Source organism: Hesperophylax consimilis, chromosome 7 (assembly GCF_061612785.1).
Source record: "Hesperophylax consimilis isolate HC1 chromosome 7, BYU_Hcon_1.0, whole genome shotgun sequence".
NCBI lineage: Eukaryota > Metazoa > Arthropoda > Insecta > Trichoptera > Limnephilidae > Hesperophylax > Hesperophylax consimilis.
The window spans coordinates 14,722,727-14,747,933 of NC_142842.1; the positions used below are offsets into that span (position 1 = coordinate 14,722,727).

The 25,207-nt window shown below is 32.8% G+C and overlaps 1 protein-coding gene across 1 annotated transcript in view; it reads right to left on the reverse strand.

The window, feature by feature from the left end:
- Positions 1 to 24,910, reverse strand: part of RhoGEF64C (Rho guanine nucleotide exchange factor at 64C) — a 259,239-nt gene extending 234,329 nt beyond the window's left edge. The window contains exon 1 of the mRNA XM_089633241.1: positions 24,057 to 24,910. The gene's annotated coding sequence lies outside the window, so the exon portion shown is untranslated. The remainder of the gene's footprint in view (positions 1 to 24,056) is intronic.
- Positions 24,911 to 25,207: the final 297 nt, after the last annotated feature.

A 25,207-nucleotide genomic window follows, 5' to 3' on the forward strand; every position in this document is an offset into this window, starting at 1 on the left:
GTCTTCTGCGTAAGTCGTATCTTCTCCAAGCGTAAACATTATAATAAAAGTGTGTTTATGTGAAGTGACCTGCCAGGTAAGTATGTTTTTTACATGTTTTTAAAAAATAAAATTAGTCATAGACCTTCATAATAAATTTTACGCCATATAAATTATTCAAATAATTATCATAAGCAATAATTATTAGATTGAAAAAGGAATATAAATTGAAAGTACATGTCTTCGAAGAAAAAATAAATGCCGCTGACGGGAAGTGAACCCGCACCTTCTGACTGTCGGTCAGGTGCAAGGAACCATTGTGCTACGTCGGCTTATTTTTAACCGCCAAATAATCGAATAAATGCTAGTATTTCATTCAACAATTATTGCTTTATGATTTTTTTCACCTGAAAACAACCAACTTTATGTTTCTAAGTAAGGTATTGTTAAATACTTAATTTCTCCCTAGGTGACGTCGAGATATATTATATCTTCATTTAATGGTGAAACATTTTACTTATTAGAGATATTATTATTTATTTATTAAAGTTAAACATGTGTTTACAAGCACAAAATATATATGAATAAGATAGATTTGTGGAATGAATTTGACATTAATCCACAAGTAACCTTAAAGGATTTGTGTGAAATCCAAAGATAAGAGATAAATGCGTTTAAGAGTATATATAATAAAGTTCGTTTACTTCCCAATCAACCAAACCACAGAAGGTGAACCGGAAAAACAAATAACTTCAGTGTTAAGATTATAAATACATGTGATCACCATGGTGACATTTTATACATTCATATTTATATTTTCCTGATTTAAATCAAAACATTGTCATTACTGACAGTGACTCAAGGTGAGCTAAGATATTATTAAATGTTGTAAACATTAAATAATAAAGATAAATCTTTAATTTGCCAAAAGATCATTTGCTTGTTAAACATCATAATATTTGACTTATATTAACAAAAAGGTGCTCATACATTCGAGACCCTGAATGCAACTAATATATTAATGTATATATATATATATATATATATAATGAATAAAAAGGTAACTGCTCATCAGTACATTCCACACCCTGAATGCAACTTGAATTAATCTATATGGTTCCATGATAACTCAACACAGTGACAATTCAACACACATTTAAAAAGTGATATAAAGTCATTAGAAACGATGAAAAAAAATTTAAACCTAACCTAACCTACATAACCCAGTTAATATTTTTTTGTTTCATCACTTTCCATGACTTTATATAACTTTTTAAAGATGTGATGAATTATCATGTTGATGATTTATCCGGTCACCTATGTATATATACATACGAGTACATTATGAATAAAAAGGTAACTTCACATGATGATGATGATGATTCTGATTAAATCGAATAAAAAATTCGAATTAAATAAAAATTATAATAATGAAAACTGATAATGTTATGACTTACCAAGGCTTCAAGGAAGTTTACACTATGATTGCTAATTGCTGTTTTAAAAATCCCTAAGGGCTTCAAACAACAACAATAATATTTCTTGCAAGGTTATAAATAATTATGACGTTGGAGCTTTTATTATGTAACAACATAAAAATATTACCAAAATAGTTGTTTTTATATTTATTTTTTATGTTCATTATTTGAAGTACTTTGTCAGGTCATGTACCTTGTATATCTGATAGTTCGGTTCATTACACAGGAAACACTGATCCTAACGTTGTGTTTTTATTAACATCGTCACCGGATACACGTTGAAGAGTCGAGAAAGAAACCCGCGAAATGTCCGCTGCCTTACCGGATGTTGACTTGAGCGCTCCGACAACCCACGCACTGTGTACGGCATTAAAATGAACAAAATAATAGTTATTATTGAACCTAATACCTACAATAAATCAGTGGAATAACCGTTTACTATTTCCTTTGAGCTTTCCTGTTGTTTCATTAAAAATAATTGTTAAATAATGTTCAAGGAAATTATTATAAGTAATAGCACTGTCATCTCAAATCCCTCCTTCTTATCCTCTAGAGTTAAAAAAGGAACAAGAACCTAATCCTCTTGAGTTAAAAAAATAACTAAAACTTAATCGTCTTGAGTTAAAAAAGGAACTACAACATAATCCTCTAGAGTTAAGAAAGGAACTAGAACCTAATCCTCTTGAGTTAAAAAAGGAACTAAAACCTAATCGTCTTGAGTTAAAAAAGGAACTAGAAGCTAATTCTCTTGAGTTAAAAAAGGAACTAAAACCTAATCGTCTTGAGTTAAAAAAGGAACTACAACATAATCCTCTAGAGTTAAAGGAACTAGAACCTAATCCTCTTGAGTTAAAAAGGGAACTAAAACCTAATCGTCTTGAGTTAAAAAAGGAACTAGAGCATAATCCTCTAGAGTTAAAAAACGAACTAATCTAAATTAACTAAACTAACTTAATCCTCTAGAGTTAAAAAGTTAAAGAAGTAACCTTGAAAAATTAACCCCCTTAATAATAAAAGTGTTTAAAATTTTAAACAACTGAAAAATAACTATTTAACACAGATTAATGGTTATTTATCATTTATGTAAAATGTAAAACACTTTTATTAGTCTGGCCTTAAAAGTTTAAAAAAATCTATTAAAGACTGGTTGTTTCACGAAATTTAAAACAATTCATCAAAATTTCAAAATTAAAATCCAACAGTTTTGTAACAGAACTTGAACAAGACTTGAATATTAACCTTAAAATTTGATGAATTACTTAAATTCTGTGAAACCACCGTCCTTATTTATTGGCATTTGTTCTAAAACAGCAAAATGTGCTCTTGCGTCGTGAATTTACAGCTTTTCTGCCTATAATTTGTATGTAAGTGTAATAATTTTGAGCTTGCAACGTCTTTTATACTATGGAGATTTACAACATGCATTGAATCAGAAAATAAATATCGAATAAATGCTGGGTAAATATAGAAAGTTGTCTTTAATTTAAAGTATTGTAGAATAATAAAAAAGCAATCTAGCACAATATAATTACAAAGTATTGTTAAACGCAAGCTTGCAAAAGTATAACAAAGGGCGTTTTATAAAAATAAATCAAATTAAAATCGATCATTGAAACGAAGACAATGGCTTATAATAATAACACTGGGCTAATTTTCTTGGTTTTAATTTTCTACGCCCACTATAAATCTTCAACGTTTCGTTCGCGCGAAATTATTCGACACGTTTCGGTTCCTTCACATTGAAACTTCACCCATTTGACATTTTGAATAACACGGTCATCCGGGTAGGTATTTTTACCTTAAATTATGATTTCATTGTATAAGATGCATTCAAATTATTAAAATAAAAAATTAAATCAAAGATTATACTTTTTTACATTTATTTATTTTTCATGGTCTCTAAATTTTTAAAACGATTATACACCAAAAGATGACAAATTTTTGGTAAAAAAAAGTGCAATATATGTATATATGTATAAATGAATCCTTCTTTTTTGTACCCTACATACTAGAAAACTACTGGACAGTTTTCGCTGAATATTTCAAAAATTCTTCCTATTAGTACCAGAGTTGTTTAGAGAGTGATTTTAATGGTAGAAGAAGACGGGGAAAACTTAACGCATTTTCTCTGCACTGGATTAAGATTTGAAGAATTATTTGTGGTAAAATGAGGCATACGTGATGAACGACGAAAGATGTGTAAGGACGTATGTGTGAATGTTAGAAGACGTCAAAGATGCCCGAGGAAGATATGACACCATCAAATAAAACAAAAACTTTTAAAAAAGTAAACTTTTTCAAGAGTTATTATAAAAAATACTATTTCAATCTTAACCCTAGATAACTAATCGCTCGTCGAGGCGACGACGCGCTACTCGGCGAAATTCGTAAACACCTATTTCCCCCCGCTCCTCGACCTTGACTCTTTTATACCTTCCTAATTTGAGTAAACAGTGCAGCACGTGACGCGATTGCGGCCACACGCATACTAGGACGTGCCCTATGACCAATATGACCATTGACCATCTCGTCGTCCGCTGGACGAAAGTTTAGTTATAACAACAATTTTTATTTTTAAGGTACGTACATTAATACATTCTTATATTTATTGTTAATGTTGGCAAATCTTCTACAATAGAAGCTCCGGTTCCATCTACGTCAAACGTGCCTAAAATTTGCTACCTGTGTCCATCAAGGCCCGGAGGATGACCAAACACCGTTGCACCAGATGTAGAAAGGCTATTTGTGTTCCACATAATGTTAACATGTGTGGTGACTGCGTAGACTGATATTTTGATATTAATTTGTTCATTATAAACCTTACTTTTGTGCCATGTAACAAGTTTCTATCTTAATTAAATATTTTTGATTTATTTCTAGTGTTTTATTGCGTAGTCCACTCGACGAAGGTGTAGTTACAATGAAACAATGAAAACAGTTTAATTATCTAGGGTTAAAAATGCACCCAGTTTTCAGATACATTAGAATTCCCAACTTTATTCAAAACCATGAATGACCCCGAGCAACGCCGAGTGCACGTCAGCTAGTCAAATATAAAAACTAGTACATTGTAGCAATAACAAATAGTATAAGTAAGTCAATAACTTGTGAATGTCGAAGATTTAAAAAGACATCAAAAGATAGTTGCTGAACGGTCTGTTGAAAATGTCAATGATCGATGAAGCATCGATAAGCTGTTGTGTCAATCTGCTGATTGGCGCGTTCAGAGATAGGCAGAAGTCCTTGCTATAATACAGGGTTTTCCAATAAGAGGTGTTATTTTGATATTTTTCCCGTAAAAGATCAATGGTTTCGTTGCTTGTGTGGCACGTAGCAATGTCTTGTTGAAAGTACACGTTGTCCAAATCAATACCATCCAATTCCGGCCATAAAAAATCATTAATCATCTCTCGATAGCGCAATCCATTCACCGTAACTGTTGCTCCAGCCTCATTTTCGAAAAAGTTAAGTCCAATGACTCCGCCGGACCATAAACTGCACCAAACAGTCACACGTTGAGGATAAAGAGGCTTTTTAACAATAATTCTTGGGTTTTCCGAGCCCCAGATGCGACAATTGTTTGTTGACGAAACCACCGAGGTGGAAATGGGCCTCATCACTCAAGATAATTTGAATTTGATTCACTCAAGTGAATTTTAATAATTTCAATGCGTTGTTGAAGCGTGTATCGTTCCATTTTTATTAATGGCGTATTTTCTACTTGTCAAATGTCAAAAAATGACAGCTTCAAAAGTAACATCTATCGAAATAGAGGACTATTCAAAATAACACCTCTTATTGGAAAACCCTTTAGTTGACTATTACTTAATTGAATAAGTTACATCTTTCTGAAGCAATTTTTTCAAAGTATTAACTGCCCTGAACAAGTGCAAACATAATATCTCCGTTTGGTTTCTCACCAGAGCAATAATAATAATTGCGTACCTTTTCCTCTGTTGTTAATTTATCTCGTAAATAAATTGGTAGAACATGCTTCACATTATTAATAAGCTTTAATTATTGATAAGCTTGTGGATCTCGACTACGTAATACTAGAAGTCGGGATTTATTTCAGTGCAGAAATTCTGGTACTAACTACCATATGTATTCCTCATTGCCGAGGGAAATAATTATACCGAGTTATCTTTGTGGACACCTTTAATTTATTACTCAACAAATACAATAGAGTGTTACTGACACATTTTAGTTATGTATAATAAATATGTACTGTATTAATGTATAATTTTAACAATTCATATTTAAAAGCTCCTAAAAGGGGAGTTAATAAATAATAAATAAATTATCACTACATTTTCAAAGGTTCTTTCTTGTAATTTCACAAACGCTATTGTATTCTTGAAACCTGTTGGGAGAAAATGGCTACAACTCAACTCCGACTATTTTTTAAATACGTCTATTTGAAGGTAGATTTTCTTTTCTTGCATGAATGAAATGCTCAATGCTCGCAATCCTCAGTCAAACAAACAAAACAATAAAAACTATTAATAATTTTTTTATTTGTTAAAGTTCAGCCAATCATATCATGACAATACATCGATCAAACAAATATGATTTCTAAGGTTACTTTATTATATCAATAATAGATGAAAATAAGATTCGTAATTTTCCGGATCACCGAGAATAAGGAAAAAATATAACACATCCTTAAAAATTATTTCATCATTCGTATAAATTTTATATGAAGTATTAACATGTCATTATTCATAAGTAATTGTAGTACCAAATTTGTGGTTTTGTATCTTTGGGAGTGGCCGTGTGTTTTCAATGTAAGACAATGAGTGTTGAGCGATACAATTTAAATAGCCGACACAAAAAATCATTCGTCCCAAACGGATACAATATATTATGCATGTCCCCGCACTCTGTTTACCGCGCCGTGTTGTACAGCGTTAAGAATACACTTGCTTACATTATTATGCTAATGACCCATAGCTAACCAATACCTTATACATTCATACATTATAAATATATCCATAATATTTGTAATTATAAATAGTTACCCTATTGGAATTTATTTATCTCGCAGAGTCCCAACCCCTGGAGCAAGTGAGATTTGGAATCCCCAAATTTGTGTATGTTTTGAGGCTAAAGGTAGTGCGGAGGGGAAGGAGATGGGGAAGAGGAAGTTGGGGAAGTACCTGGCTATTCAGATCTGGTCACAAAACACAGCCAAAGCTATTTCAAGCAACGTTTCAATGCTAAATGGTAGTATTACACCAGGGCGATACTGCGCATATCATTCACCCTGGAACGTGCCACAAATATACTATACATAATTTTGAATGATCCATAATTTCAAAAGAGTAGCCACCATAGTCTGTTCATAATAATGATGAATAATATAAATTAGATGTCTTCCTGAGACGTTAAAAGCCCTGATAGAAAAAAATGTATATATGCTATGGATTTAATAATAAAAAATACATCATATTAATCTTCTAACCTATTGCAAAGTAAATACTCTTAGTCGCCTGGGACCAGACACAAGAAGTCAGTCAACTGCAAATTGCATTTCTGCATTTTATTAAGGTTTACATAATACATACCTGCATTCTTATTAGGTCGGTATATATTTTTATATTGTTTCCATTATCTTTCCTAACGTCCTTGTATAGTTTATAATTATTGTAATACGTGCGGACCGTGCGGTCATTTGCCTAACAATTAAATGTTCTTATCATTAAAACAATGGTTTTTCAGCACCATACAAATGACAAATCAATTGTCTGACATTGTGAAATAAACAGAAATTGTGCAATGTTCACATGATAATTGTTAGAAAATGTATCCTTAGAACTATTTGTCATAATATTTTGATGCACTACGTCGTGTAATATTTTAAATTAAGCCACTATCAATAATAACCCTTACGTAGATGGCGATAAGGTTTAAATTCCTGCTTAACACCATCCGCCTGTTTTGATTTATGCAAGAAAAAAACATGGCCAAAAAGAACCTTTTATTTTATTTTATGGATGTTCATTCATAATTTTTTTTTTCAATCATTTTATAAATAACTTAATTTGCCACATTATACAATAAAATCATAACCGAAAATGGGTTTGTAGGTAGGAGATTTTGAACTTTAAAGCAGTTTTCACAGGCCTTATACATTATTTTTTTCTGGACTTATAAAAAGATTCATCTAAAAAATACTCGATCATTTCAAAGGCCAAGATGTATTCTACTAGCAGTATTTAATTAAAGCATTTGAAACATTTCTAGGCGACCAAATTTTCAAACCAAAAACACATGTTTTTGCATTACTACGTATGGCGTCGCCTTAACACATAATAATATGTTATATCAATGGTTGAAATATTTTTCTACAATGCAACTGAAGAAATTTGGTAATATTAAAAATAAATTAATGATTCATATAAAATGTGTGGTGGGCTGGCGAACCCTATTAATTTTTATTCCGAAAGTGATTTAATTTAGCACACTTAACCTTCAAAGCTAAGGGAAGCTCGCTGCCTACGTTAGATTTCGAAAACTCAGTCTAAAGCCCGGGCAAAACCGTGGACTTCAGCTTGTGATAATTTTCCTATAGTTACTTGATCCTGTTTATTGGAATTTTTTTGGGGAATTTAGAACATTTGTGATTAAGTTTGTTTGTTATCTAAAGCTGGCGTGTATGTGCCAAAAGCAGAATAAGTTTCAGTAAAAAAAACGTTTCTCTTAAATATTACTTCTGTTGTTTTCCTACACTGATTTAAAAACCGTTAACTAAGCATGATTTTGGTTACGTTCCTCGAACTGTGTGCTTAATAATAATTATTGTACTTTTTTCCGTTTCGTTGTATATGACAAAGCTTTTCATTGAATGCATAGACATGTATTTATGCTATGGATAATAAGAAACATAAAAGTTCACGCTGCACTCGCCACTAAAAAACCAATAAAACTAATAAATAATGGAGTGAGCATCGACTGGAAGAACAGGTAAATGTTGACCTTCGCTGACAAATGAAGTCGCTTTAATCTGCAATGATATTTAAACAAGTTTTCCTTGAAGACGTCGCTTTCCATCGGCTTAAGTTCAACTAACTAATTGTTAGCTAGTTTCATGCAAACTATATTTCAGGCACCGTTCTTTAGTTTAATCAAGTATTTTTCTTTATTATGTTCAAGGACTAATTATAAGAACACGAAGTGTCGGTAGACGACTGATTTATATTTCAATTTGTAGTTAAAATATTGATTTCCCTAATACTAAAAATATTTTGTAAAATATTGCCGAATCAATGTAAAATAATAATAAAAGTTTTCACTCATGAGTGTGATGATTATTTTTGCTTGTACATATAAGTATTCTTAATCAGTTTTCTAATTATTATGTTAGAACGTCATAAACTTTAATTTTATGCACCTAAACAAACTTAAAAAGCAAATAATCTGGATAAATAAATAAAATTTAAATAATTTGTGAGATTAATTCAAAAGAATGAATTGGAAAATCGCACATGAGTGGCAACCGCGTACGATGTCAACACACCACGAATTAATGTATTTTACCGAGTGGTTTGGTTTTATTAATAATTATGTGTGATATTTTATGAAATTTAATTAGTAGTATTTCTTCATGCTTCTAAATATAACACCGATCCAACTCAAACGTTAGCCATAAAACATATTCAACTCAGCTCGCCAGCATAATATAACCAATTTCATGGCAAAGTGATTTTAGCCAATGAGTCTAAATTTGTGGTTTTCAGCGTATTTTCCGATGAATTTGTACAAAGAAACACAATTTTATACTAAAATTATGCAACGAGCATACATATGTACAAGACTAATTATAATACTGCAATGTATGTTGCGTTAATTCGCTTTTTGATGTTATGGAGACAAACCGTAACACCAGAAATTAATTTGAAATCACGACATGATTTCTGATGCTGGAAAACTTTAGTTTTATGAGTAAAATTCAACCAAAGGCATATTTATTGAGGGCACCACACAAATAAATATTTCAAGTACAACTCTTGTGATAAAATGTGCATAAAAGGTGACTTCTGTTGCACTTATATTAATAAATTCATCATTGCTTAATTATATGATGTTGTTTTTTTATCATTGCACATTATGCAGAAGGCGCCCAGACAGATTGTGTACAAAGATGCCAGGATCTGACCTTAAGACCAAATGACCATCTGTTTACGCAAGAATACGAAGGCCTATAGAAAGGATAAAACCAAATTAGTGGCGTCCATTAAATAAATATAGATATTTATAACTCAGTGACTCAACTCTTCCCACACTAAAATCCAACAGGCTTCGGTGCTAAATTACAACATCATGCTAAAAAATGGATGGTCTGTACGTGCAATAATATGTACATTGCTAAATAAAATGGAAACAAAACTTCTATAATGCACCCTGTTCACGGAAATTCAAAATATGTATGGTTGTGAACAAATCAATGAACTATTGCATTACGACTGGCAAGGTATTCGCAATTTTAGTTCAGACAGATACCAAATTGTAATAAAAATTAAATTAAAATTTATAATTAAATGTGAAATCATTCCGTTTTAGAAAATGCTACTTGATGAACTGTAATCATCTATAAAATAAGAATTTGATATTTATTTTATTTTGTTTGAATTTTAGTCGTGTTTCAGATCGAAGAAGGCGGAAGCACAACGTACCTTTATACCTAAAACGTAAAAACTGAATAGTTGCCATTAAAAATACTTAAATAAGCGAGAAACTAAAATAATAGTAGGTTAAAATATGTTCAGTTTGTGGGCGCACTTTAAACATTAATCAAGAGACGAACAAGCGTAAAACGATGCGATTAGCCTTGTTGTTCAAACTTTAGCAAGTAATACCCACATGCATACAAACCAGCGGTGCGATTAGCTGCTGGACGTGAAATACGGGTTCGAACCCCGAACCGGTCATGTGTAGGTACTGTGTAATTACATCGAATTAATTACCTAGTTTCGAGTTTTTGAACATTCTCTGCTCTCGAGACCTAAAGATCCAATTAATCCCGAACGCACGCACTAATTCATAACTATACCTGCGGCTGCTCTAAATTGTCATGTAATCATGCAAACCTTTTTGTTTTTATTGTTTTTTTAAAAAGAAAGACGGGTTACGAATAACATGTTTGAAAATCTCCTACTACCACAACAGTAAGCGGAGTGGAACCCAAACGCGATGCCCACTCAGCCACTGACAGGTAAACGTGCGAACCCTTACAATAATACTTTGTAGCATTTTAGATTGCAGTGCATACATGCAAGTGCGAAATGTGAATAGTTCAGAAATATTATTTTATTTCACTTTAACCGGAGAGTTAGGGCAAAGTGTTAAGGCCGCTGAATCCATTTGGAAAGCAGCCATTTACAGAAATAGATTATTCTACCTGCATCCACCCAAATAGTTTTTCAAATTTTAGCTATCCAGCAATCTGCAAACAGACTTAGACAATTTGGATGGCGGGTTTACGACGTTTGGTGACTTAGCAGGGATGCCCGGGTTTGTGGGGTGAGGTTTGTCTAGGTCTCAGCCGCGGATGAGTTTGGCCACTACTATGTAATGGGTCGGATCGGGAGACTGGTTGAGGTAGACCTTTTGACCTCTCTAGCCGGATTCTTTCAACCCATCGCCCAGTGGAAGGGATATATGCATGCGTCCGTCACTCCCGAATACATTGACCCCCAAATTCCTACCAATTTCTCACACCTTTTTCCTTCCCAGAATTTCCTCTCCTTCTTTTCCCTAAAAAGAGCCTCTGCACAACATCCCGAAAGATGACATTTTTGTCGTTGAGGGGTTTTTTCTTCCTCGGGGCCTCTTGTATGGAGCTAATTTAAAAAAAAATTATTTCATCATCTCTTAACACTCGAATTTATTCATGTTGGAATCTGGAAAGGCTACCGTGTTCTAGAATTTATTCATGTTGGAATCTGGAAAGGCTACCGTATTCTAGAATTTATTCATGTTGGAATCTGGAAAGGCTACCGTATCTAAAATTATACAGTGCTCAAAATAATGCTCTGACAGTTTTTAATCCCGTATCGTTTGATGCTTGTAAATTATATAAATATAATATTTTCTTACCTACACGTTTATAAGCACGGATGTAAAATTATTATTTATAATCGGTATCCGGTATGGAACCACTTAGATTATTCCTTAGTTAAAGGCTTAAATTATCAAGGCGTTTCGATATTAGTTAGTTGTTGGTATCCTGCGTGATGCGTGTTTGCAAATTCTCCCAAGATTCACATATTATTAAAGTAACAAATCATAATAACGAGCAATTACGTAGCTTAAGTTAAGGTTTGATCGTCACGCAGGTTCTAATATTTCGTCTTGGTAGCAACAGATTCATAGAAGCTTGGCTGACCTGGCTCTGCTAAGCTTTTAGGATATTCTAGAAATAGTTCTTCACGCCAATCCTCAAGAAAAAAATCTCGAAAATATTACTTTTTAATTTAACTAGAAATTTTTCTTGGTATTTCGACAACCTTTGTTTATATTTGTTTCTTGTTTTCCGAATTGAACCCTAATTATAGCATAACCTTGCAGGATCCTTGTGTCCAAAGTAATTAATCTAGGAATAATCACTGGTTTAATCTTTACGAAATAATGATTTACATAATTGATGTTAATGATGTATCTACTATTTCAAGAATTTAAATTTAATCAATTAGCAAATAATAATTATTACAAGATATTTTTAATGCGGAAGCTTTTCGTTTATTCCAAAAAAAATTATTCAATATTTTCCCACAAAGGAAGCAGAATTGAGTTTTTGAGATTCTTTCAATTCACAAAATAACTATTTGAACGAAGTAATAAAAAAAGTTACTAACCTTTTTTTGTAAGCATTGGTTTTTGATAGCTGGCCATAAAATAAATCTATCCATCTGTCACCATAGTAACCTTAACAGGTAGGTACCTATTTGTACGATGTCGAAAATACTAATTTCGGTTATGCGTCTGTCCTCCGTAACTCTGGTTCAATGAACTCCATTTTGCTTTGAATATTATAGTCATTTTCAAATTTTGAACTGATTGTAATAAGAATTCAGACAAGCGATTAAGAACCTACCTGTATTATAATATTTTTACACAAAATTATTTTAACTGTCACTTTCAAAATTGGAACTGATTTATCAAGAATTCAGACTATACCGTGATTTTCCTCTTGTGTGAGCGATCATCTTATAATTTGCATAAGGCCAAAAACATTTTGTCAAGATTAGTTTTGCCGTGCCTGGCCATTAAAAAGTCGTTCTTTGACAAGCAATAAATTATAAAAGTGGTCTGAATGACCTTATGCTGTGTCAACTACATTTATTAGTGTGATGGCTCATCTCCCGGACACAAAATTATAAATTATTTTTATGATTTTACATACGTATAAAATTCTGCCGGTACGTACCTACTTTAAAACATTAATTTATTTCAACACACTTATCACCTAGACCTAGACATGTTAACCTCTTTGGTAAAACACAAGCTTATATCAAGTTATTTTGTTGAATGTAGGTAGGTGTCAGAAATAATCTAATGCACGGCGTAATTTTGATTAACAACTCTCCAAATCTGCCTTTAATTAATTATAACACGGTGTTACCACAGAGTAATGAAGCAGTGGCCATTTTCGGAAATCTCGACCTTGGTCAGTTGCAATATTAATTACGAAAACAATTTCAGATAGCATACATTATTGTATCCACATAACAACGTACCAATTTAGAAATCGTGATTTTAGTTTCATTGAAGGAATTTTAACGACATTAAATATTATACCCACATGACAAAAACTTCTGAAAAAATACGTAGCTTTACCTGTTGATATTATTTTATTTGTTGATACAGAGAAAAAAACCTTCTCGGTCAGAGTAACCATATGCTTTAATGATATGTCAAGATTTTGATCGCTTTTCTCGATATTGGTATTTAACGCAATAAAATGTGTTGCATATAAGGTAACAAGATCCTTAATTTTACTCAATTCATTGAGATATGAACCCTTCATGCTATCATGTCATCACGTATTAAAAACTTAAGTAAATGAAACTGTTTATATTTGATTCTCTTAAATGAACATAATATTTCAAATTATGTGTTAAACAATTGTCCACAGTTACACAGAATCTTTTCATGTCATCCAGAGAATTTGGTTGTTAAATGAGAGGTCATAATTTTCCCACGAAGAGTTTTTACGGAAACGGTCATCAAGGCTTTAACAAAGAATTGATCCATTGACCTGGTTTGCTTTGGGCACTGAACCGATTTGATTACATTTCTCAAAACCCAATAAAACAATAACTGAATTCTTACTTAGGAAAATTTCCCTCAGATATGACTGTATTTAAATATTTTAACATAAAACTGTTTGTTTCTTCTTATTCTCCTTACAACTCTAGACACGCAATTTATTTATTCTCCAAAGTAATGGCAATCCTTGTAACAGTACACGTACAAAGAATATGTTTGTTTCAAGGATTTTTACCATTCAATTGAAATTAGCGGAGACCTCTGAAAATTATGTAATTATTATTTCATGATCCCCATCCAATGTACATTTTACTTGGTAAATCAACAAAAGGGTAAACTTTAAAATGTATTACTTGTATATCTTGCGTGACATAAGTTTTAATACGTAAGAGTATTATTTTTACCATCAACCGGAATCTATCAGTTAAACTTCAACACTACCTAACCTATAACCATCGAACATGGATTGCTATGTCAATGGATCTAGTAATTCTCTGAACAGTAGGCTTTGCCTAGTGTTGATTACTCCAACTTGACTGCTCGCAACAGTCGCAACGCTCATGCGCTTTGGTGGAATAAAAAGGTACTATTAAACACGGCTACCATCTTAACAGGATAAAATATGAAATTCGGAGTGGTCGAGTCAAATTACCTTACAAAAACAAAACTATTGTTTAGTCATTTTGTGTTGTTACTAAAAATAACCCTCTAACTCAAATGGTCTAAATTTATTTTGGTTATCTGTACGTAAATGTACTTTTTTATGACTAGAAAGTATTCGACTTCCAAAAGCAATTATTTGAAACCAATTCGCAATTACAGGTAAGGCAACGCTAGACATTTTATAAAATATTATTAAATGTTCATTGTAATGTTACAACAAACCTCACTGAAACCACTAGAAAGTGGTTCCAGTGTTGCTATAACTCGAGCAAGTGCTTCAAGTAGTTTCTACAATAAAATTTGAAATGCTACTTAACTAACTACAAGTATTATACTTACTCGGCATACCAGAAGAAATACAAAAAGAAACAATAAAAACATAGTATGTCCTAATATTTCGTGATAACCTTATATTTTGTCGGCGGGTAATAAAAGCAAGCGTAGCAACAAAGTGAATGGCGTCTCGCGTTCATAAAAGTTCGACATGGCGGCATTAATAAATGACACAAATAATAATATCGTATTTCAAAAGGCCACTCTGACCAGACAGCCTACAGTGTATTGTGTAATTGTCGCCATAACAATCATTATTTAATATTTTATCGATTTTTTTAAATGCGAGGTGAATATAACATTCGAGAGGGTAAAATAATAGACAGAAATAACAAACACATTATACTAGTAAGATTCAACGCACGTATATAACTTTTGTCCAATTGTGTAGGAAATTTCCATTGAATAAAGAAGAACAATCTATTTAGTGGTAATTTCAAATGAACCGGTTTCGCTCTCGTACGGGATTAGTGTTCTATTTTTTTTTACAATACCACAAACCACTGTTTAAAAAATGAAAATATTAGATACCATTAGTGACCATTGTTTTTTTTATTTTTATTATAGTTATCCCAACCGTGCCGAGCAAACAAATGAATGAATCGTGCTTTTGGATTATTTTTTAGACATTATTCTATATATATATCTTCATATTCTCATTTAGGCAAGATAGTTGTCGTTACATCGGATCCGCGCCCAGGCACCGAGGGTTCAAAAATATGATAGCCAAGTCCTCCATCATCCTCCAGCATTATTTTACGCTTGTTATAAATTATAACGTTGGTAGAAAGTATAATATTGTCAAATTGTTCATTAAATAATATCTTCAATCTACCCAATAAAAAAGATCTGTATATATTTATATTTTTTAACACTCTCTGCAGTTTTTGGGACACGCATTACGTGACATAATTTTTGTGCCATTTCCTGAAATAATTTTTCATTTTTCGCTTTAAAATCACCCATCGTTTTGCGCCGCAGTGGGAGGGATATATATTCCTGTCACTCCTAGACACACTGATCTCTACATTCCTACCCAACCTTTATACCTTTTACCTTCCCAGAACTTAATTTCCTTCTTTCCTTAAAAAAGATCCCCCACACAGCATCCCTTAAGATTTCTGAAATTATTTTCCTCGAGGCCACCTGTGTTGGCTTAATGTAAAAAAATGGATAGCTGACATATAAATATCGGACATAAATTAGCAGTATCTCAGTACTTTTATTTGACATTTCTCCTGCACGTCGGGCCTGACCCGACCCGAATTTTAATACCAACATCAGTTACATTTTTATTTATTATAAAAATATATACAGGAACCCGTTTCGTGACACAACTTGTGAGAAGTATTTCTTGCGGTTTCAATACTTGACTAATGTTGCTCGTATCATAAGGCAAATCGATTTTTAATCACGCTCAACCACCGAAATTACATTGCATACCTACGTCCTGATCTTGACTATGAGTTTATTATTCTTAATTATTTAATATCACCGTAAAGTTAGAATTAAATTAGTGAAAGAAAGGTAGCGAAAAAGTCCGCCGAGTAAATAAGTCGATGTAGCGTAAGAAAAGTGCAATTAAAAATTTTATGCTTAGTCTCATATTTTGTAATTTTGTAATAACTGTCATATAGATAATGAAACTTAAGTGTGTTAATGACAAAAGATATATCACTTTGCCAGAAGGAAGTATTTAGAGCAAAACTTAATTGCTTCGTTATGAAATATGTTTGTAATCGAACTGTCTTGTGAACAACCCATATCCGTTGTCTTTACGAGGTAACAAAGTATCGTTGTACTCAATCACAAGATAAATATTATTTTTTTTATATTAAAAACCTAGATAATATATTGACGTGATCATTAAAGCGTTTAACAGAAATGCAGGCTTGTGATTGACAACCAGTCAATTAGCTGAGTTATTTATTTTATTAGGTAATTCAAGTTAGTTATTCAATATTAACTATTAGTAGTTTTGGCGCTGATACGAGCGATCTACTTTACAACATAACATTAACATATTAGGTATGTTCATCGTTACCATTTAATAAATTAGAATAGTTATCCAGATCTCAGAAAAGCTCACATAGGAAGCTGCCAACATCTTATCAAATTACTTTTATAATCTAATCATGTTCAATTTCAGTCACTATTGATAGACCAATTAAAATGATTGCATTGTGTTGCTTCTAATTACATCTTATTATTCAATACGTGTTCTAGAGGCGGTATCGGCGGTATAATCTCGTATTTAATGTAACTGAGAAGAAGATTTGAAATTACTCGGTCAATGTCAAAACTAAATGGAATGCCTGTGTCATATATACGCACTTCGAACATATGAAGAATTCGTGCTTATAAAAACGGTATTAATTATTGCAATTTAGGCAAAATGTAAAAAATAACTTGTTTTACCAACACGTGCAGAGCGAAGAGAATGTATTTTTTATTCGTTGCCTCAATTTTATTATCTAATAACCGAGCAAGTTTATCTAGCGAAGATCAAAACTTGTAAAGGTGTGTGTATGTGTATTTCTACGCTCTATACGGATGTAAATGCAATAGGAAGCCTTGGACAATTTGTAGTCCAAACGGCGATACAGTTATGTTGAAGTACTTGGGAGGAACTGGCTGTAGAAGCGAGGCTATGGCCAGAAGCGAGACGAGTGTGTGCTGTGTGGGTATAAAGATGTATGAGGACCGGTATAGTATAGAGATGTAACAAACACAAGAGTGACAAATGGATTGATGGTTCGGGGTCTTGTAAATATGTTAAGAGCTCTTTTCAATCGTTTCCATTATGTTATTAAAAATTGTGGTAAATAAACTAATAACGACGCAAAGAACAAATCACGTAGAACAATTTTTAAAGATTTAACCATAATTTCTCAAGGGTAATAAATCAAAATATATAATGTATGGACCTACCAACTACTGTGTACTTAATTTGAAATGGATTATGTAAATATATTATTCAAAATATATTATATGTAGACCTACTAACTCAAAATGGATTATGGAAATATATTATACAAAATATATTATATGTAGACCTACTAACTCATGTGTACTTAATTTGAAATGGATTTTATTAACATATTATACAAAATATATTATATGTGGACCTACGAACTCATGTGTACTTAGGTAAGTTTTTAGATTCTCACGGCCAAAAGCATTTTTGTTGTTTGTTTTTGGGGTGTTATGCCGTGTTGCGCTAACTCCTTCTTTAGCCGACGTTTCGGACAGCGTTGCAGTGTCCATCATCAGGGCAGATCCGGTAGATCCGAAGATGTGACACACATCTTCGGATCTACCGGATCTGAGATGTGACACACATCTTCGGATCTACCGGATCTGCCCTGATGATGGACACTGCAACGCTGTCCGAAACGTCGGCTAAAGAAGGAGTTAGCGCAACACGGCATAACACCCCAAAAACAAACAACAATCATGTGTACTTAATTTGAAATGGATTATGTAAATATATTATATGTAGACCTACTATCTCATGTTTACTTAATTTGAAATGGATTATATTAACATATTATATTATTGTACAGCGCCCTTGACGTGATTTTGCACAAAAACGGCGCTATACAAGTCATCCAATTATTATTATTATTATTACATGTAGACCTTCTAACTCATGTGTACTTAATTTAAATGCCAGATATTTTCTACCGTTTTATTCACCTGATTGATCCGTATTTTATTTAAGTCTCTTCTGGGGTCAAATCTATCGCTTGCTTTCTTTTAAATAAATTAATGTTGAAAACATTTAACTAAAGTGCATATACGAAAGCAATGTGCAATGAGAACGATGCGCGTGCGTTACTCAACTTTTTATACTCCAAAAACTGCAAAATCTATTGATGTTTTTTTTGTTGTTGAGTTCCAAGTGACGTTTCGCAAATGTACCAAAATGTATAGTTAATATCAGTTGAGTTATTAAGTATTTTGGTTTTTACATGTGCTACCTTTTTCTTTTACAATAATTCAAAAAATGTATATTTAAAATACGTTTATTTTTTTGATAGACCAAAGACATTTTTTATTACCACAATATGATAAAATTTATAAAAATGAAAAATATATTTTTGTTTACACAATGTAATTTTGGTTGCGTATACGTAACATTAAAAAATAAATAAAAAAATATGTAGGTAGTTAATTTTTATCATTCAAAAATATATAATTCGTATTTCAAATGTTTGGTGGTTAAATAGTCAACAAAGCTATCTTCCAAGTGGAATTTTTATTTTATTTTTTTATACTTTTTTACTTTTATTAAAAAATGTGAGGTATGACGGTTTCCGTTAAAGAGCAAAATCTTTCATATGGTCTCTTGTATCACTTATACCGTTTTTGTAGTAAATATAGTGACGCCAAGTTCAAAATTTCAAATTTGCAGAGGGGTTGGGTACAGAAAATGGATTACTAATAGATTATTTTTTAGAGGTGTCCTATAAGTCAGTTATGCCGATGCTATTTTAGTGTTTTTGATTTAGTTAATCAAATCATTTGTAATTGGCCTGCGTATTGAGTCGCAAACTCTTATCAACTGTTAAATATGAAAAAATGTAAACATTTGCTGTTTAACGAGAAACTAATAAGTAAAACAAATATGTTTTCAAATCAAATTATGCCCAAAATTTAATCTCAACCATGTCGTTATTATATAATATTTTTTTCTAAATTTTGATATTCTTAATAACTGCATTCAATTAAACGGCATTATAATCTTGCAAAAAGGGGTAAATCCGCCACAATATGAACCAGTTCAGTCCTCTCACAAAGGAAAAGCTTCGCACATCGCTGAAGTCAGATTGTCAACAGTCAGAAGCATAACACTCGTGCACAATTGGTTGAATTATACGCGCCGCAAAGCGGAAAAATCCGCACTGCATTCAGAACAAATTATTGTATTCAAACTGGAACCGTTCGAAAAAGTCAACTACCGACGAGAAAGTGAATTAGTAACGGTCAAAAAACCATTTCTCCTGGACAATAATATCTGTAGCGACCGAACTGTATTCAATAATATCTATTATATTTAATAACACTATTGTCATTTTGTATGTCTCTTCGAATGGTTTTTCTATTTCCAAAGTTTGTAGCGCCCTTCGTGGCAGCAGGACGCGTCCTAACGCTTCCTCCAACCGCTTTGTGTTTTTTTTAGTATTTTCAAGGGAAATGAGGCAACATCCCTTTGAAATTATTTTTAAAATCAATCCATCAACATTTGAACTTAAATAAAAATAAACTTAATAATTATTAGAACTTTATAATATGTGATTTGAGTGCAGTGTTTTAAAGTGAATATTCTGAAATTTGCTCAAAAATATCGGACTTTCGAAACGAACGGCGACCGGTAAATACACTCCAGATGTTTTCAACAAAATTCTCGGAAACTGGGCAAGCTTGGACACTGGCAAGTTTTTTACTAAGCCCAGGGCAATTTATTACCCAACCGTCGCTTTTTTTATTGCGGACAGAATGCACCACTTCAACAATTACCAGGAACAGGATTACATGGAGATAAATGATGGACTTGCCAAACGTCACAGCGGTGCTGCCAGGGTCTCTTATCTATGTGAGGTGTCAGCGCTTTATTAGCAGCAGATACATACCTGGACGCTGTTGTTGGACGCGGTGGACTCTCTTACTGCAGCAGCTGGTCCAGTTCCTTCACCACTTAGGATTCTTGCTGCAGAGTCTCCATCTTCTATCTTCGTAGAACGTCACAGCGGTGCTGCCAAGGTCTGGTATCTGTGAGAGGATAGTGTGTCAGCGCTTTATTAGCAGCAGACACATACCTGGACGGATGACGAACCTCGTGCTGGCACTGTTGGTGGACGCGGTGGACTCTTTCGCTGCAGCAGCTGGACCAGTTTCTTCACCACCTGGGATTCTTGCTGCAGAGTCTCCATCTTCTATCTTCGTGTCACCTGTTCCTTTACTTCATTTTACTTAACTTAACTTCACTCTATTTTTGTAATATTTATATTTTCTGTAATACCTGCATCAACTGTAAAGCGCCCCTGAGGTGATATCTCACAAAAGCGGCGCTATACAAATTATCCAATAATAAATAAATAAATAAATAAATAAAGTATTATTATGTATTAACGATTCGCCGTACCGTTAAATAACCGTTTGTTAAAATCTAATTTACTAGATATCTCACGTGAAACAGATTTCTGCTCTGGTGCGTCTTCTGCTGCAGGAGACATTATTCGGCAATTAGATTTGTTTAAGTGATAAATTTAAAAAAATCTTTTAGGCTACATGACTTGGGCTTTACCTTGATAATAGGAACCGAAACGTAGTATTGAGTTTTTTCTATTAAATATAAACTTTAAAAGAAAATTTAAAATTAGGTAGTTTTTGTACTTTTGAGATATTTTTAAATTGCTTCCTGATTGAATTATTTGAAATATAAGGAAAGGAAAAAATAAAAACAAATAAAAATAAATATACAAAAGACTTGACCGACTATTCAAATCTAGTTACATGTCAAGCAAATTCAGGCACAATTTCGATTCTGATTATTGGTCTCTCGATTAATTAGAAATATTTTTTGACTTGGAAAAGATGATTAAAATAAACACATTATTTGATTTTTACTTTTCGAAAGCAAAGCAAAATAATATTTTCGCTTTACGCTCGAGTTAAATTTTCGACCTCTGGACCCATAGTCAAGTATCTCACCGCTCTCCAGGGGGAGTACATTGTAATAATCCCAGATGATATTTATTTTTATTACGGTTCAATTCAAACTTTTATCATTAAACTGACGTCATTGATCTTCTTTCAATGCTGAATTAGTCAATTATTTTAAATATTTAACAAAGGCTAGCGACCATCTAAGTTAAGGAAAACGTTCAACGGCCAAAAATTGCGCCAAAAGAGAGCAAAAAACTGGCCGACAGATTCGGTGGTTAAAACGTGTTTGGTAAGTATAGAAATCAACCTTGTACATATATTTCAGTGCACACGTTATGTTTTTACTGCTTTAAAAGTATTACTGCTTCCAGTATTAACTACCTTTAAAAACCAGTTTCCTGGACAGCAATTGTTGGATACTGTACAAAGCGCGCCATTTTAAATCATCCATTTTTAAAGCTTTGAATAATTATTATTCGTCATGCATTCTGCCTCGTCAAGTTTAGTATTATTCATGTGCTAGAAATATATTTGAAACTTTGCTTAATTTAGTTTCCTCCCCTCAAACAACACAAAGGCATACCGACTTTACTAACAAATTTATATTTTGATGATAAAGTGCTTTATTTTAGAGTGGTAAAAGCTTTGAAATACGTTTATAACATGGTTTAATAAAAAAATTTAAATATTGTCACGGGAAAAAATTACTTCTTAGGAGCCAAAAATTAATTTACGTCTATAATAATAATTGTCGAATAAACTTTTGAATTCAGAAAGCAAAAAGATAATATAAGGAATAATCGTATTCCAGGGACATACGTCATAATATTACGTATGTAACTACATATAAAAAAGTTATCCTTTTAGCAGAAAAAAATGTTGCAGTAAAAACCACATAAAATCAAAAATATATCTCAGTAAACACCATTTTATTTTATCTTAAGGTCAACGAGTTTCGAACACAAACGTTCTTTCTTCAGGGCAGAGTAATTAAAACTGAAGAAGTCATGGTTATATTTGAAACTAGTTTGCTTTAAATTCAAAATTACATGCAATAGATATAATGTTTCGATATGATGTAAATATTGTAGTTTTATAAATAAAAGTAGGTGGTGAATTTATATGTAGATACTTAATAATGTAGGTACCTTCGTTATAAAACAAACGATTATAATATATAAAAATATAATGTTTATGAAAACTTTCAAGACATTATGTAGCATTATTTTTTTTAATGTTAATATTAATAAAATAGTTTGTGTTAGCTGTGGGAGTAATTTTATAGAAGAAATGATTTTTTATTTTGAAGCGCACTTTGGGTGAAATATAACAAAACTATATAAAAATGAAAGGTTATTACGATAATGGGTATTTAAAAAAAATATGAATACTGTTAAAAATGTGTGGAAGATTTAAAGTTTATTTTTCTGATAAAAATGTGTAATTTTCATATTTTCGTTCACATTATTGATTTTGAAAACGATCTTAAATCGCACATTCCGAAACGGTTCTAACTGGTTGTAGCCTTGGTTGTTGTTCTTAGCAGTTGTTATTATGACTTACAAAACGCCACTGGCTAGTAAGACGGTTGGCACCTACGTTACCCGATATGACGTCAATGCCGCCAAATTGATCGAATAAAAACGAACATGTCATTTTGGCGGCAAATCGAAAATGGAAAAATTTAAATCGTTATAGAAAATTTATTCGTCAACATAAAATTAAAATATTTCACTAAAATAAAACAGAGAAAAACCGAATTAACATAGGAACCTACCAACTTATAAATTAATTATAGAGAATAAATATTTTGATAACGAAAACAGAGGATTAAATTATTTTTCGAAAATATAGAGCGATCACGGAGACTGATAAATGTTCGTGTATTTTTCCATATCAATGTCACCTGACGTTTACCTTGAGAATGCGAGAACTTTTAATGGCTTGCATTTATTGAAATGCACGTTTATACGAATGTGAATGTTTTCGGACACTAATGGAAATGTAGTTTTTATAATGTCGCGAATCGATGTGCTGGTTCTTGACTTTACACGATAACGTAATAAATTATTACTCCGAATGATTCGTGATGTTGAATGCCATTTTAAAATACCGGGTGCTTGCGTAAATGAACCATCTCATAAATAATAATGTGTAATGGCGCAATGTGCTTAAGAAACGGATTACGTTCAATGATTGATTTTTTGTTAGGTAGTATAAACCTCTAAGTAAAAGCTTTCATTGCTAAATTATAATAAAAAACAACAAATACAAGACAGAGATTTTTACAGCAAAATAAACGATGTTTGTTACGGTACAGAATATTCAAATATTGATCAAAAAGTTTTCGTTTTAATTTTAACATCAGCGTTGAAATCTCTTGCTTCTGGCTGAATATAATACAAATATATTTCATCTCATTGCGGTACGCAACACAGTTCTTTTATTTGGATGTCATGAAATATTTGTTACGTATTTGGTTTTGATGCATAATATTTCTACATAATTTATTTTCATATCAACTTCTTTACATCTACTCGCCGCCATATAAATAGATAATAGGCACAAATTATTAAAACTGAAAAGGTTAAGTTACTACCCTTAACAACATAAAACTTAGAGGATTAATTTTTTTATTCAAAAAGTTTCAGTGACTCTTACCAGAATCCAGTTTGTTTCCACCTTGTAAATCCAATAGGTGAAGAAATATCGACCACTTTTCACAATATAGCTCACCTCACTTCACTGTCAACAAACTGTTTTAATATAACAAGTCGCACAATTTCACAGTTTGCTAAACGCATAAATGCGATTATTTTGCGGTTCGAGTTCTTTTCTATTATGTTTGTATGTCACATTAAAGATTTCTCTTCATTCCGATCACGGTTGGAAATCAATCACACACACTATTCGTGTCACATAAAGTTACATTAAACTCTTGAAAGCAAGGATTTAACGTCCAAGAAGGGTTTTCCAATAGAAATCACATTAACCGACATTAGGTACACTTTAACGTTGCCGAACAGTTTATTTACTTGCGCCAAATGTGTCAGCAGAAGTAAAAATGTAACGGTTTATATTATCACTGGGGGTGTTGATACCACTTATTTGCGTACCGTAAATTCGGCAAAATCGCTCACTAAAGGTTCGTTCACAAAAGTTCACATTATTTTCGTAGAGCTTCGTTTCTATTCCTAGATTTCGAATTCGTTATCAATTTTATTTCACCGTCACAAGGTTTCGTAATAGCACCACATCGTTTCTTCTGCGCCAAAATGTTATGACTGAATGAAAAAATAAACAGTTACTTTCCAAGGCGAGGAACCGGCCGTAACGCGAAACCGAACAGCTGCGGCGGTATTCACTATGCGCTAGTAGAGCCAGGTAGGTGCCCAAAGGTTTATGACCGCTTCACCGCTAGCATTTCCCTCTAAACTCTAGACAATGGCACCATCTAGCGCGGGCCGCGGGAGTGAGTTGGTCGGCTCGCTGTTCCTCGGCGTGCTACCTGCTTCCCTCCCGGACAGCGGAGAATGACTGAGCGGCGAAAGGCGAAAGGCGCCAGCAGTGGAGGAGTGGTGGACCGTGCCAGCCGTGTCCGCGCGCCTTGCAACAGCACGAGCGCCTTGCAGCTAGCCGCGACAGTAGAATCTCTGCTTCCGACGCTGCCGCTGCCGCTGCCGCTGTAACTGCCGCTGCCTCTGCCTCTCATATTGCACATCGTAGGAACAATGCCAATGAACTCCTCCTTCGTATCTGACTCAGAAAAACACTCTAATTAACATCATTTTAAAGTCCAAAAGCAGTCAACT